The sequence below is a fragment of the Plectropomus leopardus genome, chromosome 2 (genome assembly GCF_026936395.1).
Source record: "Plectropomus leopardus strain MGB_pleo_1.0 chromosome 2, ASM2693639v1, whole genome shotgun sequence".
Taxonomy (NCBI): domain Eukaryota; kingdom Metazoa; phylum Chordata; class Actinopteri; order Perciformes; family Serranidae; genus Plectropomus; species Plectropomus leopardus.
The window spans coordinates 29,249,352-29,262,061 of NC_142177.1; the positions used below are offsets into that span (position 1 = coordinate 29,249,352).

Here is a 12,710-nt window from a genome sequence, read left to right on the forward strand (position 1 = left end):
TTTCTAAAATAATAAAATAAATTGTGTTTGTGGTCTTTCCAGCAACTCCTAGAAATGGAATTCCTTTTAATTTTATCAGCTCATTTTCCTGGTTCTAGACTTTCTGTGAGCAGTGACGAATTGCCTCCTCAGAGACATGAAAATCTCCAAAAACAGAATCCTGCCCTGGCTATCGTTTTTTGTTGTGTGATTGACAAGTCAGTAATCCGCTTGTTAGACTTGAGAGAATTGCATCTTGCAGACCTTCCAAGTCGTCTTTATAATGAAATTCAGGAGAAACCTGTCCATTTGGCCGGATTTTTCAACATAAAACTTTCAAGCGAGGTATTCTAGGTGAAAGGGGAAAAGGGATATTTATATGCAGTGTGCATTTCAGGAAGGACTTCATAAAAAAACTATGCCGAGTGAACAAGATTTAGTACAGGACACAATGGCTCCATTGTTGGCATTTTGTAGAGCTCAGCACAAGGTGTAACGTGTAACATTAAAGGGCAGGCTGGCATCACTAAATTAACACGTCCTGCTTCCTGTTTCAAACACACACACACATACAGTGAAAAACAGACCTTGTTGCCATTCATGGGGCTGTTGTATTGAATCGATTCAGTGCGTAACATTCAGCTGGTCTCATTTCTCAGGTGTATTGATACTCTGGCAGTGTTCTGCACAAAGAGACTTTTCATTGTGTTGCATCTTGGGTTGCTGGGTTACTTTGTAGTATTTTCAGTTTCTGTTGTATCTCAGTCAAACATGCAGTTTGTGGATGCCTCCGCTTTCTTTGTTCCATGTTGCCGTGGCAACCTCCGCCTCTTGGATTTGTTGGAATGTGGTATCCTGAGGTCAACTTGTTTGCATTATTAATGTGGCCCTCATTTTTTTTTTTGTATCATAGAAACACATCACATGTACGCTGTGATTTTAAGTAAAGTTTCCATTTTTATCATCGTTTTTAGGACCAAATGGTGAACCCCAGAATGACTCCTAAAACCCAGAGATCCATTAGCATTTCAGTACCTGCGGTTCTGTCGTCTTGAAGTCAGTGTGTTTTTTGAATGGGTTTTTGGTTAGAAGCCTTAAATAAGGTCTGTGGGTAACTCTAGCTTGAGAGACTTTCACATTTTGCTCAACAACATAAAATATGTTGAGAACAAAGGTGTCACCCGTCAAAACCAATGATTCATACAGTATGTTAAAATCTTCTGTTACACATTAGTGTACAGCAATAGATATTACATGGTTATCATAAGGGCTGCCCCTTGTAAGTTTGAGAATCAAATCGTCGGAGACCCCTCAGTCGAATGAGATTACGTCCAGTCGAGCAGTCGTTTTTTTGTCTGGGGACTTCTGGGGACATTTTGGTCACCAGATTTTTCTGTAGAGTGAGTGCTCTTATTGTTCACGCTACTCTTTGATAACACGGACGTGCAGACATACTGACCGCAGCACAGAGGAGAGAGAAGAGACCTTCTGCTTAGAGGTGGTGAATTTACAGCTCACAGCAAGTTAAAACAGGATACAGTCTCTGGCTTTCCTGTGATATCTATTTTTGGCAAAAAATGCTGTTCCACATATGCAACCCATCATTATTGCTGTTTTCTTGTTCAGTATATTAAATGAATGCTGCTGTCACACTGAACATCCTGCATAGCCCATTAAACTTGACAATTTTGTATAGAAAACAAAATGAATTGTCAAATATTCATGTTGAGCTGCCAAATCCGATTGGACTGGCATTAGCCAGAGTCAGGTACAGCTCTAGTTTTCATTGTAGCTGACTACAAACAGGACCAAGTTAGAGCTAGGCAGTGTTGGGACTAACGCGTTACTAAGTAACACGTTACAGTAACTACGTTACTTTTACGGTAACGATTACAGTAACTAATTACTTTGTCAAAATCAGTAACGCGTTTATCGTTACTGTGATTTAAACAGGCTCGTTACCCGTTACTTCACGTGCATAACTCAGGAATATAGTTTCACGTGACACGGCGACGTCACGTCCGCGTCAATAAATGAAAACAACAATGGCGGCAGTCGACGGCAGTCCAGGCGTGGGATTTCTTACGTGTAAATATGGACATTATTTTTCCTTTGTTACGGCGAAAGACGAGAGGAATATTGTGGTGACCTGCAATCTGTGTGTAGGTTCGAAAACACTATCCTCATCAAAGACCAGCAACTCGAATCTGCTGAAACATCTATCAAAAGTTTCAAAATATACGGTATGTTGTGTTTTGTTGATCTGCTGCATCGTAGTGATACTGATACTGGGTACAATGATCAAATTTTACAGTTGTTTTGTCGAACACTATGCCACATCAACCCCAAAATAAAGTGCGTGCATTAATAAGAGAATTTAGAGTAAAAAAAAAAAGTTACTTTCCCTAGTAACTAGTTACCTTGGAAGTAACAAGTAACTTAAAGTAACTGAGTTACTTTTGAAAGAGGTAACTAGTAACTGTAACTAAGTTACTAATTTAAAGTAACTTGCCCAACACTGGAGCTAGGATGCTTAAACAATGCAAATAAATACTTAACAAACCAGGTTATCAGCACGGAGAGCTGAATTTTCTGAAGTAATGTTTGAAAAAGAAAAAAAAAATGTAGTGCCTTTGATTAACTCATCACTAAAGCCGTTTCCTGAGTGTCAAATCATTTTTGTAAAACATTCGTGAGTAATCCTCTGTCTGCTTGCATGGCACCTTTGGCCACAGACAGGGGCCCTCCTTTCATCATTAACCTTTACCTCACTTCAAAATTGCTGTATAATAGAGTAAGGTAATCTTTTGCTCTGCTTAGAGGAGACCTTATGCTCGGCATTTAGTTCATCGGTTTCTACAGTCTTCTTAAGATAAAAAAGTAATTTCTAATACACAGACAGATAAGACCTTACGGAAACTCTTTCATTTTCTTCTGCATGGCATTTTGAACTTAAGGCTAAATCTTTACTTCACTATCTGTGAGTCTAGAGACTATTATTCCCTGCATATTGTCACTGGTCCTGTTCTTCTTGCCTAAGAAACACACCTTTGTGTTTGCCATTTCCGAGCGTCTGCCTCTGCATCGTGCAAGCATAGCTACAAAAATTTTAAAACTTTTCTCCTGAATAAATGTGAGTTAAAATAAAAATGATTCACTCATTGTCATTGAATATTAGCGAGGAAGTGAGGGGGAGACTCCTTCCTGCAGCTCTTCAGGGTTAAGACCGCGTGGTTGACAATTCTCCAGCCCCTGCAGCCATAACGATATTCTCAGATCTGCCTCAAAGTGACTCATCAGCCCGCGGGGCCCTCCGACGCTCCTCTTCCCAAAGCAGGTCTGCCCGTGCCAACGTCTCTTCTGGGGATGGAGATTTCTCCTGAGCCCAAGAGCATCACAGTTATTTTACTTCAAGGATGTTTTTCTTTAAGGGAAGTTAAGGTCATTGCTTTGCCTGCTGTAGACACACAATACACTTGGTGCTCATGCACCATTTTAAGTGATCCCACGGGCCGTTCTGCAGTGTGCCCGATTCACAGAAACACTGTGTGGTCTGAGGCAGTACCTAAAATATTGTTTGTCTTTGAATTAATTACCAGAAAATGGAACTATTGGTGAGAGCGGGGGTGGGTGCTTGTTCTCATATTGTCTCTTTTGTTGACAGTTCAGCTCTATTTACAATGTCCTTAATTATTTTAGATGGAAGTGCTCACTGAACACTTGATTTAATTGCTCCTTTGTTCAATCTCTTCAGTTCTTTTCTTTTGGATGCAACCAACAACATCGCAATAAAAGAAATAAGAAGTGGAGCCTCACAGTCCTGAGCCACCATTGTGGTTATGTGAATGTTAATGTGAATGTATCTTAAGTAAATCGACTTTTACACAGAGAATACAATACCCTTAGTATCTTTAGGGTCTGAAAAAACTTTTCCTCCAAAACAACCATTACTGTATAGTTATACTATTTATGGTGAATCAGTCCATCAGAATACTCTGATACATGGTACTATGAAATAGTAGCAATAGTTTTTAAACCAACAGGCTTCTACTTCATCAGTCACAACATCAATCATGTAATATGATAATGCCCTTTTTTTAGAATAAATCATAGTTTCTGTCATTTTACCATATTTGTCCTATTTAAAGTGTATTGTAGGACAGGCATGACATCAAATTTCCATGACATGATTATTGTGGCCAAAAGATTTCATACAATATAATTGTGATATCCAAAGAAAATTAGTAATAATAATAATAATAATAATAATAATAATAATAATAATAATAATAATAATAATGTTATCTGTAAAATTAATCTTTAAGTTTGTTTATTGTGTGTTTTGTCACGTTTTAATAAATTAATTGCCAGTAGGCTAAAATATGAGTGTAGGAAGGTGGAGAAGGAGACCAAGCCAGACACTGAAACTATTTAAGAGGTGCTGGATTGTTTTCATGATATCATGATATGTGTTATTAACATGATATCAGAATTTCTTTTTTTTAAATATCAAATCATCAGTCATCAATTTCACTGTATCACATCACCCATAATCGGAAGTTAGCATCAGATCCCCATAACTCACATTTTAGCTACGTTACCAAAATAAAATGTTGGCATTGTAGGTGTCTGCAAACCACATATGTTGCATTTGTGTGTTTCGCATGAATCATATGAAGAATATGAGCTGATTTTCTCATTGGGAAGTCAAGGGGATGGTGTGACACCTAGATGAGACAGCTGGAAAGCTACAGACCACTGTAAAAAAATAAGAAAAAGGTGATAAGGTTAGTAAGTTTTTCATGACAAATGCAGCATTTAGCTGCACACAGCTTTTTCGTTTGTAGTCAGAGTGTCTTTGGTGACATTTCCTCTTGTGCTACCATGTTAATATTTCCACTTGAAAGCAAATTACTACCTAAGCTGCACTTTGAGATAAATGCCAACATCGTACTAATATATAAAGCTTAACATATAACCACAGACATGCAAGTTAGTGGAGATCTGCTGGTGTGCTGCTTGCATGGATAGAGACTTGAGACTTCATAATCTGTATCAGGAACCAGATCTGTAACAAAATAACAGACAATATCAGGTTCTGTGCATGTGTCATTTAATTGCTGTTGTTTCTTGCTCGTGAAAAAATACCAAAAACAACAAGTCTTGATCCTGATGAATCGCGTTTTCATTTCCCCTAAATTTACGAAGTATCTTAATTTGGAAAACACTCATTAAAACAAGAAATTTATTTGGAGATCATTGAAATAAGCTTTTGACATTTGTTGCAATCTAACAGACAAACAGATAAACAAACAAGACTGAAAACAAGCCACTGCTGAGGTCAGAATGAAGGGTGCAATCATCATCAGTGCCTCTAAGTTGTTTTCATTATGACACAGTGGACAAACAAGCCAGGAACAAAAGAGCACAAATAAATGAAACCCAGTGATGTGGCGAGGTGAATTATGCATTATTGATCCAGTGTGATGACTCCTGCTAATGAAAAATAATAGGTAATAACACACTTGTTTGTGAGGAAAAACAGGACACTCTTTTCAACAGGATATTACAATGACAGGAGTGGATAAAGGGCCATTAAAAAAAAAAATCTTTATCTTGAACCCGCTCAACTGGCTTTCTCTGCAGAGCGGGAGCTATTTTCTCCAATTTTAAGGCCACAAATTCAAAGAGCAATTTACAAAGTCTTGGCAGTGATCTATCTGCAAGTACGTTTCAATACAGATTCCCATGGCTTGATTCTTTTCGACTGCCGATCCCATTTGTGTTGCAGTGGTGGATGAGATGTGTCTCTGCTGAAAATGGCTGAAGAGACCTTGATAGCACTCTCCATATGTTCAGCTAAGTGATTTCCAGCATTATGCAGTCACTTGAGTGATGAAAGACCCCATCACTGGCGAATGTTGTCAATGCCTCATTACGACAAAAACACTGGCGTGCAGCGCTCTCAGTGCAGATGATCCTGTGTTAAAAGTAAGACATGGGCTTTTCCATGTAAAAAAGTGAAATAGAGGACAAGACATAAGGTTGAAAATATTTTTTATATTTTTTTGCATACATTTTATGGCTGTTATGGCCTGTTGTTATACCTATTCATCAACCAACTGAGGTTAATAGATGAAAAAATGTTCACTAAAACAAGAAAAAAAGGAGACATAATTTTGAATCTGTGCCATCTTTACGCTCGCGCAATTTCATATATCACACATGCTGTATGTATGTGTGCATGCGTTGCCTTCAGCCACTTATACAGTGTATTAAGCAAACAGAATTTACCGTGTGGTCTATTTTCTTCTCAATGCAACTTTTATAATTGATTTTAAGGAAACTGTAAAACTTGTTAGAAAACTGTGCCAACGTCTGTTTGTTTGAATAATGACCATGACCTGATAAGATTGAAAAAGACGCTACCCTCGCTTTAATTTATGAAGCTTCACCCTAGGGGTAACAGAATGTAATATTTCTCATATGATTTACTGAAAAAAACCTCGTATTGTGAGACAACAGAGAATAAATGTGACACGGGTGTGTGTTTGTGTGTTTTAGCTAAAATAATAGATTTCTTTATACTGTAGTTACTGGGGGGCAATTAAATGTTATGATGTATTTCCATAGAAGATGATATGTGTATATATATAAATATATATATATATATATATATATATATATATATATATATATATACACACACATTTATGTTGTTTGAAAGCATTTCAAGTGTAATGTATTACTGCAGAAAGGCTGTCTCTACCGGGGTTATTGAAGGACAAGAAGTAAGACCAGCACATAGTCACACTGAGCTCTCTATTGAAAGAAATCAATAAAAAAAATCAGTTCATGGTCTGTGTGGTGTTTGCACACGTGCCTGTGAACCAAGACTCACTGTAAGAAACAGAGAACACTGTGAATGGTATGTAAGCACTGTTTACTCAGCACAGCTACTTAGAGCTGTGCAATACGCTCATTTGAGTCACTAATCACTCTCCAGTCACACATGATGCCTGAAACAGCACCCTGCTGCCACATAACCTCACTAAACTACATGCTGGGGACACATTCAGCCAGTGACCGACTCCCAAATGCCCAAATGAGCTGGAGGAAAAACCTGCTACTGCCATATGCAGCCCTGTAGGCTGCATATGGCAGTAGCAGGTATATAAAAGCCTCATAACTAATACGTAATTATGACCTTAACTAACATTGACCAACATTTAACCAACAAACAAAATAAAAAATACTTGCTAATGACAAATTAGTTTTTTGGATTCAAAGCAGTGGTAGAAAACCTTGTATGTGTGACCCGTGTGTGTGCCTTACCCACATGTGCAACGAATTGTCAATGTTTTGAAGTCCCCCAAACTTTTAATTTGCTTATTTTAAGGGTTATCTTGTAACCCTGCAGGTGCTTGTGCTTGCATGTGCACAAGTTTGACAGTATTGCATTAAGTTTGACAGTATGGAAGGGTTAAAGAAGTACTTCCCTGCTGAAAAGATGTCATTTTTATAAAAGAGGGTTTGGTTGTCTATGCAGACACAAATACTTTTGTAACAGAGGTAAAGGGCTGTGGCATTCACTTTTGCTCAAGAGATAAAAGAAAACAATATGGTGGCCAGCTGGGGACAAATGTTCTAATATTACAGCTAAACAGTATACTAGAATCTGTTTTTGAAAACATGATTTGAGAAATAGGCAACACAGAAGCCTGTTTTAGATTTGACCAGCACCACGTAGGTTTACAGTTAAATCTTTGCTTGGTCTGATTTTGAGAGAGAAAGAGGAGCGTGTCTCTCTCTAGATCCGCTTCTTTACTCTTAACGTGGCAGGCATACATAAAAATGGGGAAGTGCAATGCGTATCTCAAGCAACAGGCTTAGAGCCAGCTAAAATCTGGCAGATTTTGTAAGATGGAGGGAAGTTTAACATGGTTCATCTACAGACTACACAAAGAATCTCTTTAACCAGAAAATAAAAACTGTTTTTCAAGACTGTCCAAAGACAGGCAGAAGCACAGATAACATGGTTGCAGACATGAAATGAACATAAAACAACCTAAAATGAAAACAGATAAATTACAGAATTATAAGTTATCAAAAAACATTCCTCGACAGATTTGTCTTCCAAGTCATTTAGAGTCACTTTAAGTGCATCCTGAGAACAGCGCCCAATGATTTAGGTAATTTTTTTGCAACTGATTCTAAGCCGAGGGAGAAAAAACACCCTTGTTCCCCAACCAATACAAACCTTTAATGCACATGTCAGAAGATGCTGGCTAAACAGTATTGTGACTGCTTTGCTGTACCTTATTTCCTGCAACAAACAACAACAATTTATCTTGTCAATGACATTTTGAAAAGTGGCAGTTAACATGAAACTGCCCAAACCAAACTCACTAGGATGTAGTAAAACCTTATGGGAGAAAGCTGTTTTTTTTCTTCCTGGGCTCTGAAGACAGCGAAGTCAGCAAAACCAGTTCAGTTGGAGACACTTCCACCAAGGAACTGACCATTATAGCAAATGGTTATTCTGTTATATTAAGCAGAAAAGGCTGTGCTTTTTGAGGGAGACTCTCACAGAATAAGAGCAGTAACAAAGATTTTGCTGAGAGAGCTAAAACCTCTTCAAGGAATACTTCACCCACAAAATGACCATTTGTATATCAGTTACTCACTGCGTGTTACTGTGAATTCATGAAGAAAATTCACATGCGAATGGAGAATCCAAAAATAGCAAACATTCATCACTAAAGTAAACTGTTGCGCACCGGGAGTAACCAAACAAAAAAAAAAAGAAAATGGAGGCAATGGAATTGATGTGAATTGAAAAATAGAGCCGTAAACATGGATGTGAAGTGAAAGTTAGTGATAAATTGTCAAGTTTTTTTGACTGATTTATAGCACATTTTTCTTCTTCAGTTCTTTTCTTTTTTTGTTACTTCCACCCTTAAGGCCACTTTCTTATACGAATAATGGTATTTTTTGCTATGAACTATGAATATAAGATGAGGAATACAATGAAACATTGCTGTTTTTATGATACCACAATTCTTCTAATCAAGCTGTCTTTAAATTAATCAAATCACTTAACAATCTGTCACTCTATTTTTCATTTCACATCAGCTGAGTGTTGTGAATGATGAATGTTCGATGAACAAATCAAATCTAATACATCATCCCTCATTTCACATCCATTTTCACCCCTCTTAATTTTAGTTCACATACATTTAATTAATTCTGTGAGGCCGTTTAATTTGTAGGTATTTTCATTACTAAAAACTTTTTCAGGCAACTTTTTTTTAAGCGATAAGTTGCAATTTTGTGTTATGAATGATGATTATAATATCGTAAAAATCATGAAACGTGGTCACTTGCATCCCTCATAAACAGGGACTGTGTTCAACAACGAACAAAAACAATATCAAAACATCTGTTAACAAACTCTTACAGTATAATCCCAGTCACATATATCTAGTTGTATGCTCAGTACTTCCAACACTTGCAGTTTTATCATATGAAAACATGTGAATTAAAACACGTTAGTACAAAAACCCTCATGTACAGCTGAGTAGTGTGCCTGGGCAAGCATGTATGTTTTGCGCTCTGCTCCGCTTATATTGTAACCATTGAATGAAAAATAACTGATGTAGCTACTTTGACATCAGCAACTGGTTTGTGGACTCCCGTTTTGAAGCCTTGGCATTATGGTCGTTGCCATCTCTAGTTGTCATGACAGGAAGATCGAGGCTTGATTGTAACGCTTGAGCAAAAATGCATGTGTTTGGGAAATAAGCTACCAAGTACGACTGGATAAATGAGACTTCTGTTAGACCAAAGGAGCTGTGGGAGAGTTTGTAAACAGATGTTTTGATACAGTTTTGCTGCTGTTAAATCTCTTACTTCAATTCATGACGAATGTTCGCCTTTTTGGATTCTCCGTTCACTGTAGAGGTATGCACGAAAAACAAAGTTTTCTTCAAAAGTTAAATGTAACAGGAATACAAATGATCTTTTGATAAACACATCTAATCAAAAACCTTTATTAACTGATTACCACATCAGGACAAGGTTAAAGGAAACAAATGTTGCACAAACTTTAGCAATTCAGGAACAGATATAAGTCTCAAGTTATATTGTCACGTTGCTACACACCATGAGAACAGGGGTGTGTCTAAGGAGTGGCCTGGGGTGGCAGGGGTGGCAGGGGCCACCCCTGAAATGATTGGCCATTATGATTGGCTATCTGCCCTGTCAGTTTGAACTCAATTTTTACTTCTATAGATGCAATTCAGTCTTAAACCTGAGAGGCAGTAATGTACCAGAGTTGTGTCTAGCCAAACTAACTTTACATACACATAAATTAATACAACTGTTAAAAAGTGTGTTCACACAGGCTTATTTATTGAAAGTTTTTGGCACTTTGATTTTGTTGGCACTTTAAACTTGCTACTGTACTATTTATCATTTTAATATTAATATTATTTATTATTTATTTTTGGAGGGACACTTTCTTTAATAAAGTATGCAGGCTTTATTTTAAATGTGTGTGGTGTCACTCTGCTGTGTTGTGATTGGTAGGTCTATTTATTTTTTAAACTAAACTATAAACAGCAGTGTAAAACACTGCAATGTTAGTTATTAAAGTAGGTATGGGTAGTGGAGACAAAAATAGTAAATTAAAGCTATGCTGATGCGTGTGCTCGCAGCAGCACTTGTACTTTACGCCGCCCCTGCATAAGTCAGCGCCCCACTTGGGCCACTCCAGTAAAAAAAGGGGCTGGGACACACCATCGCTGGAGAACGAGCCAGTGATTGTGAAACATTTAAAAAAAGCTGATGTCATTCAACCAATACAAGTGTGACTTCAGCGTGTTACCTGAAATAACGCTATGCTCCATTTGTTCAAAGTTAAAAAAAAAAAAGTTGGTTCTTTGCTTGTTTTGTCCAATCTTATCTTTCTCAGTTACCAGTGTGACTAAACAGCTGTTTTTTCGTTCCATGTTTTCAGCAGGTCGAGATGGTCATAAACCTGTGTGGCTGTGCTGCTGTCTTCTCCTCATATTCATCATCCACTGCCTGTCGCCTGTTGCTGCCTCCTCTGTGTCCAGTACAGAGTAAGTTCTCCAGTTACATCTCTCCAAGTGCATCTGCTCTGAGGTTCAGGATGTATTGAATTCCAGCAGTAGAGGGCACAATGGCACTTTCACAGTGGCCAGTGGATTGACTGATTTAATTAATTCAAAGTAATTACAAATGTCTTGTGGGAGGAACTTTCAGACCGGCAACATACATTATTTTCTACCACATAGTGTCATTTCCAGATAATAGGAAACCTAAATGCAGCAGCCAGTTCATGTTAAGGCTCGCATTCCACACATTGGTATAATGTGGTGCTTTTAATTGATGTTGCATTCAAAATAGTGCATGCACCTCTGAGGACTAAAGTAATTTCAAGTCCTTGATATTAAAATCAAATTGAATATAAACGGCTTATCCAATCTCAGGTCTGCAGTGATGCAAGTCCTTGAAATGTGCTATTGCTGATTCATCGATGGCCAACATGTAACTAAAAACAGCAGTGTTTCGTTCTATTTGATGTTTTAAAATTTAAAAAAAATCTAAAAATATTGAGAAACCTGTAGAACATAAAAGTTATCTTGGAAAGGGACTGAAACTTTTCTACTATTGGCACTAATCTGAACCCTTTTAGATGAGGGAAACTCTGCAGATTATTACATTCTAGTTTTCTGCTTTTCAGCCCTAATACATTTGAAAGTAGTTAAACAGAGACAGGACAGTGTTTGACATTTATTGTACCCACAGCAGGTGAGCAACTGCTTCTGCTGGAGTACAGCAACACTCAAACCACACACAGAAGTGCAGTACACCCATTAGAACCAGCTTTAACAACAACAATAATAATAAAAATGGCAATATGTTACATTTATTTATGAAAGCATTTCCATTTTTGGGCATTTGTTAGCTTTTGTTTGATTTTAAATGAACAAAGTCTTGGCTTTCAGAATATGAAACTTATTGCCAAATTTAGATGATAATACAATTTTGTAGCTTGTAATGGCCTGACGACAAGCTGTGAACACTGCTCAACCGCAGTTATAACTGCATACATTGTGAATTCTAACATTATGTATTTATTTTATTAGCCTAAATATGCATTTCTCTCTGTTTCTCTATGCATTTTTTTGTTTACAAAATATAAACAACAAATTATATTGCTATTATTGCCATGTGACTGGTCAAGATGTGACAAACCTGCAGCTGTGCAGAGGATTGTGGGTAAGAATAGCCAGAAAAGCATGCTGGCTTGCATACTGCAAAATGCGGCCGGATGTAGTAGGACATCCTGGTATTTTTTGCATACGGCATTTCACATACTAAATCTTTTTCAGACATACTAAATAGTATGGTTGTATGGGTATTGGAATGCAGGGAAAGTCTTGGCTTTTAGAATATTAAAACACATGGTCTAAGGACCATGGTGCTAGTCAGTTTATTATTTGATATTTGCCGTTTTTTTGTGGCTATTATCTGATATTCACTACATGTCAAAGCCTCAATCAAAATGTTTTTGGATATGTTGGAAAGGTGACTTAGGCAGATATTTCAAAATTTTAGTCAACTCAATTTAGTCAGTAATGACAATGGCGTTGAAAGGTCAGTGAACTGAATGTCTGTCCAATGCGCCTGTGACTAAAGGC

General features: G+C 37.4%; 1 long non-coding RNA gene across 4 annotated transcripts in view; it reads left to right on the forward strand.

Annotated features, from left to right (window-relative positions):
• The window catches only part of LOC148190234 (uncharacterized), a 59,646-nt gene that overhangs the window by 13,878 nt on the left and 33,058 nt on the right, over positions 1 to 12,710 (forward strand). For 2 of the 4 annotated variants that reach the window (XR_015775337.1, XR_015775338.1), the window contains one exon: positions 11,000 to 11,105. This is a non-coding gene — a long non-coding RNA (uncharacterized LOC148190234). The remainder of the gene's footprint in view (positions 1 to 10,999; positions 11,106 to 12,710) is intronic. The other 2 variants (XR_015775339.1, XR_015775340.1) reach the window with 1 other exon arrangement.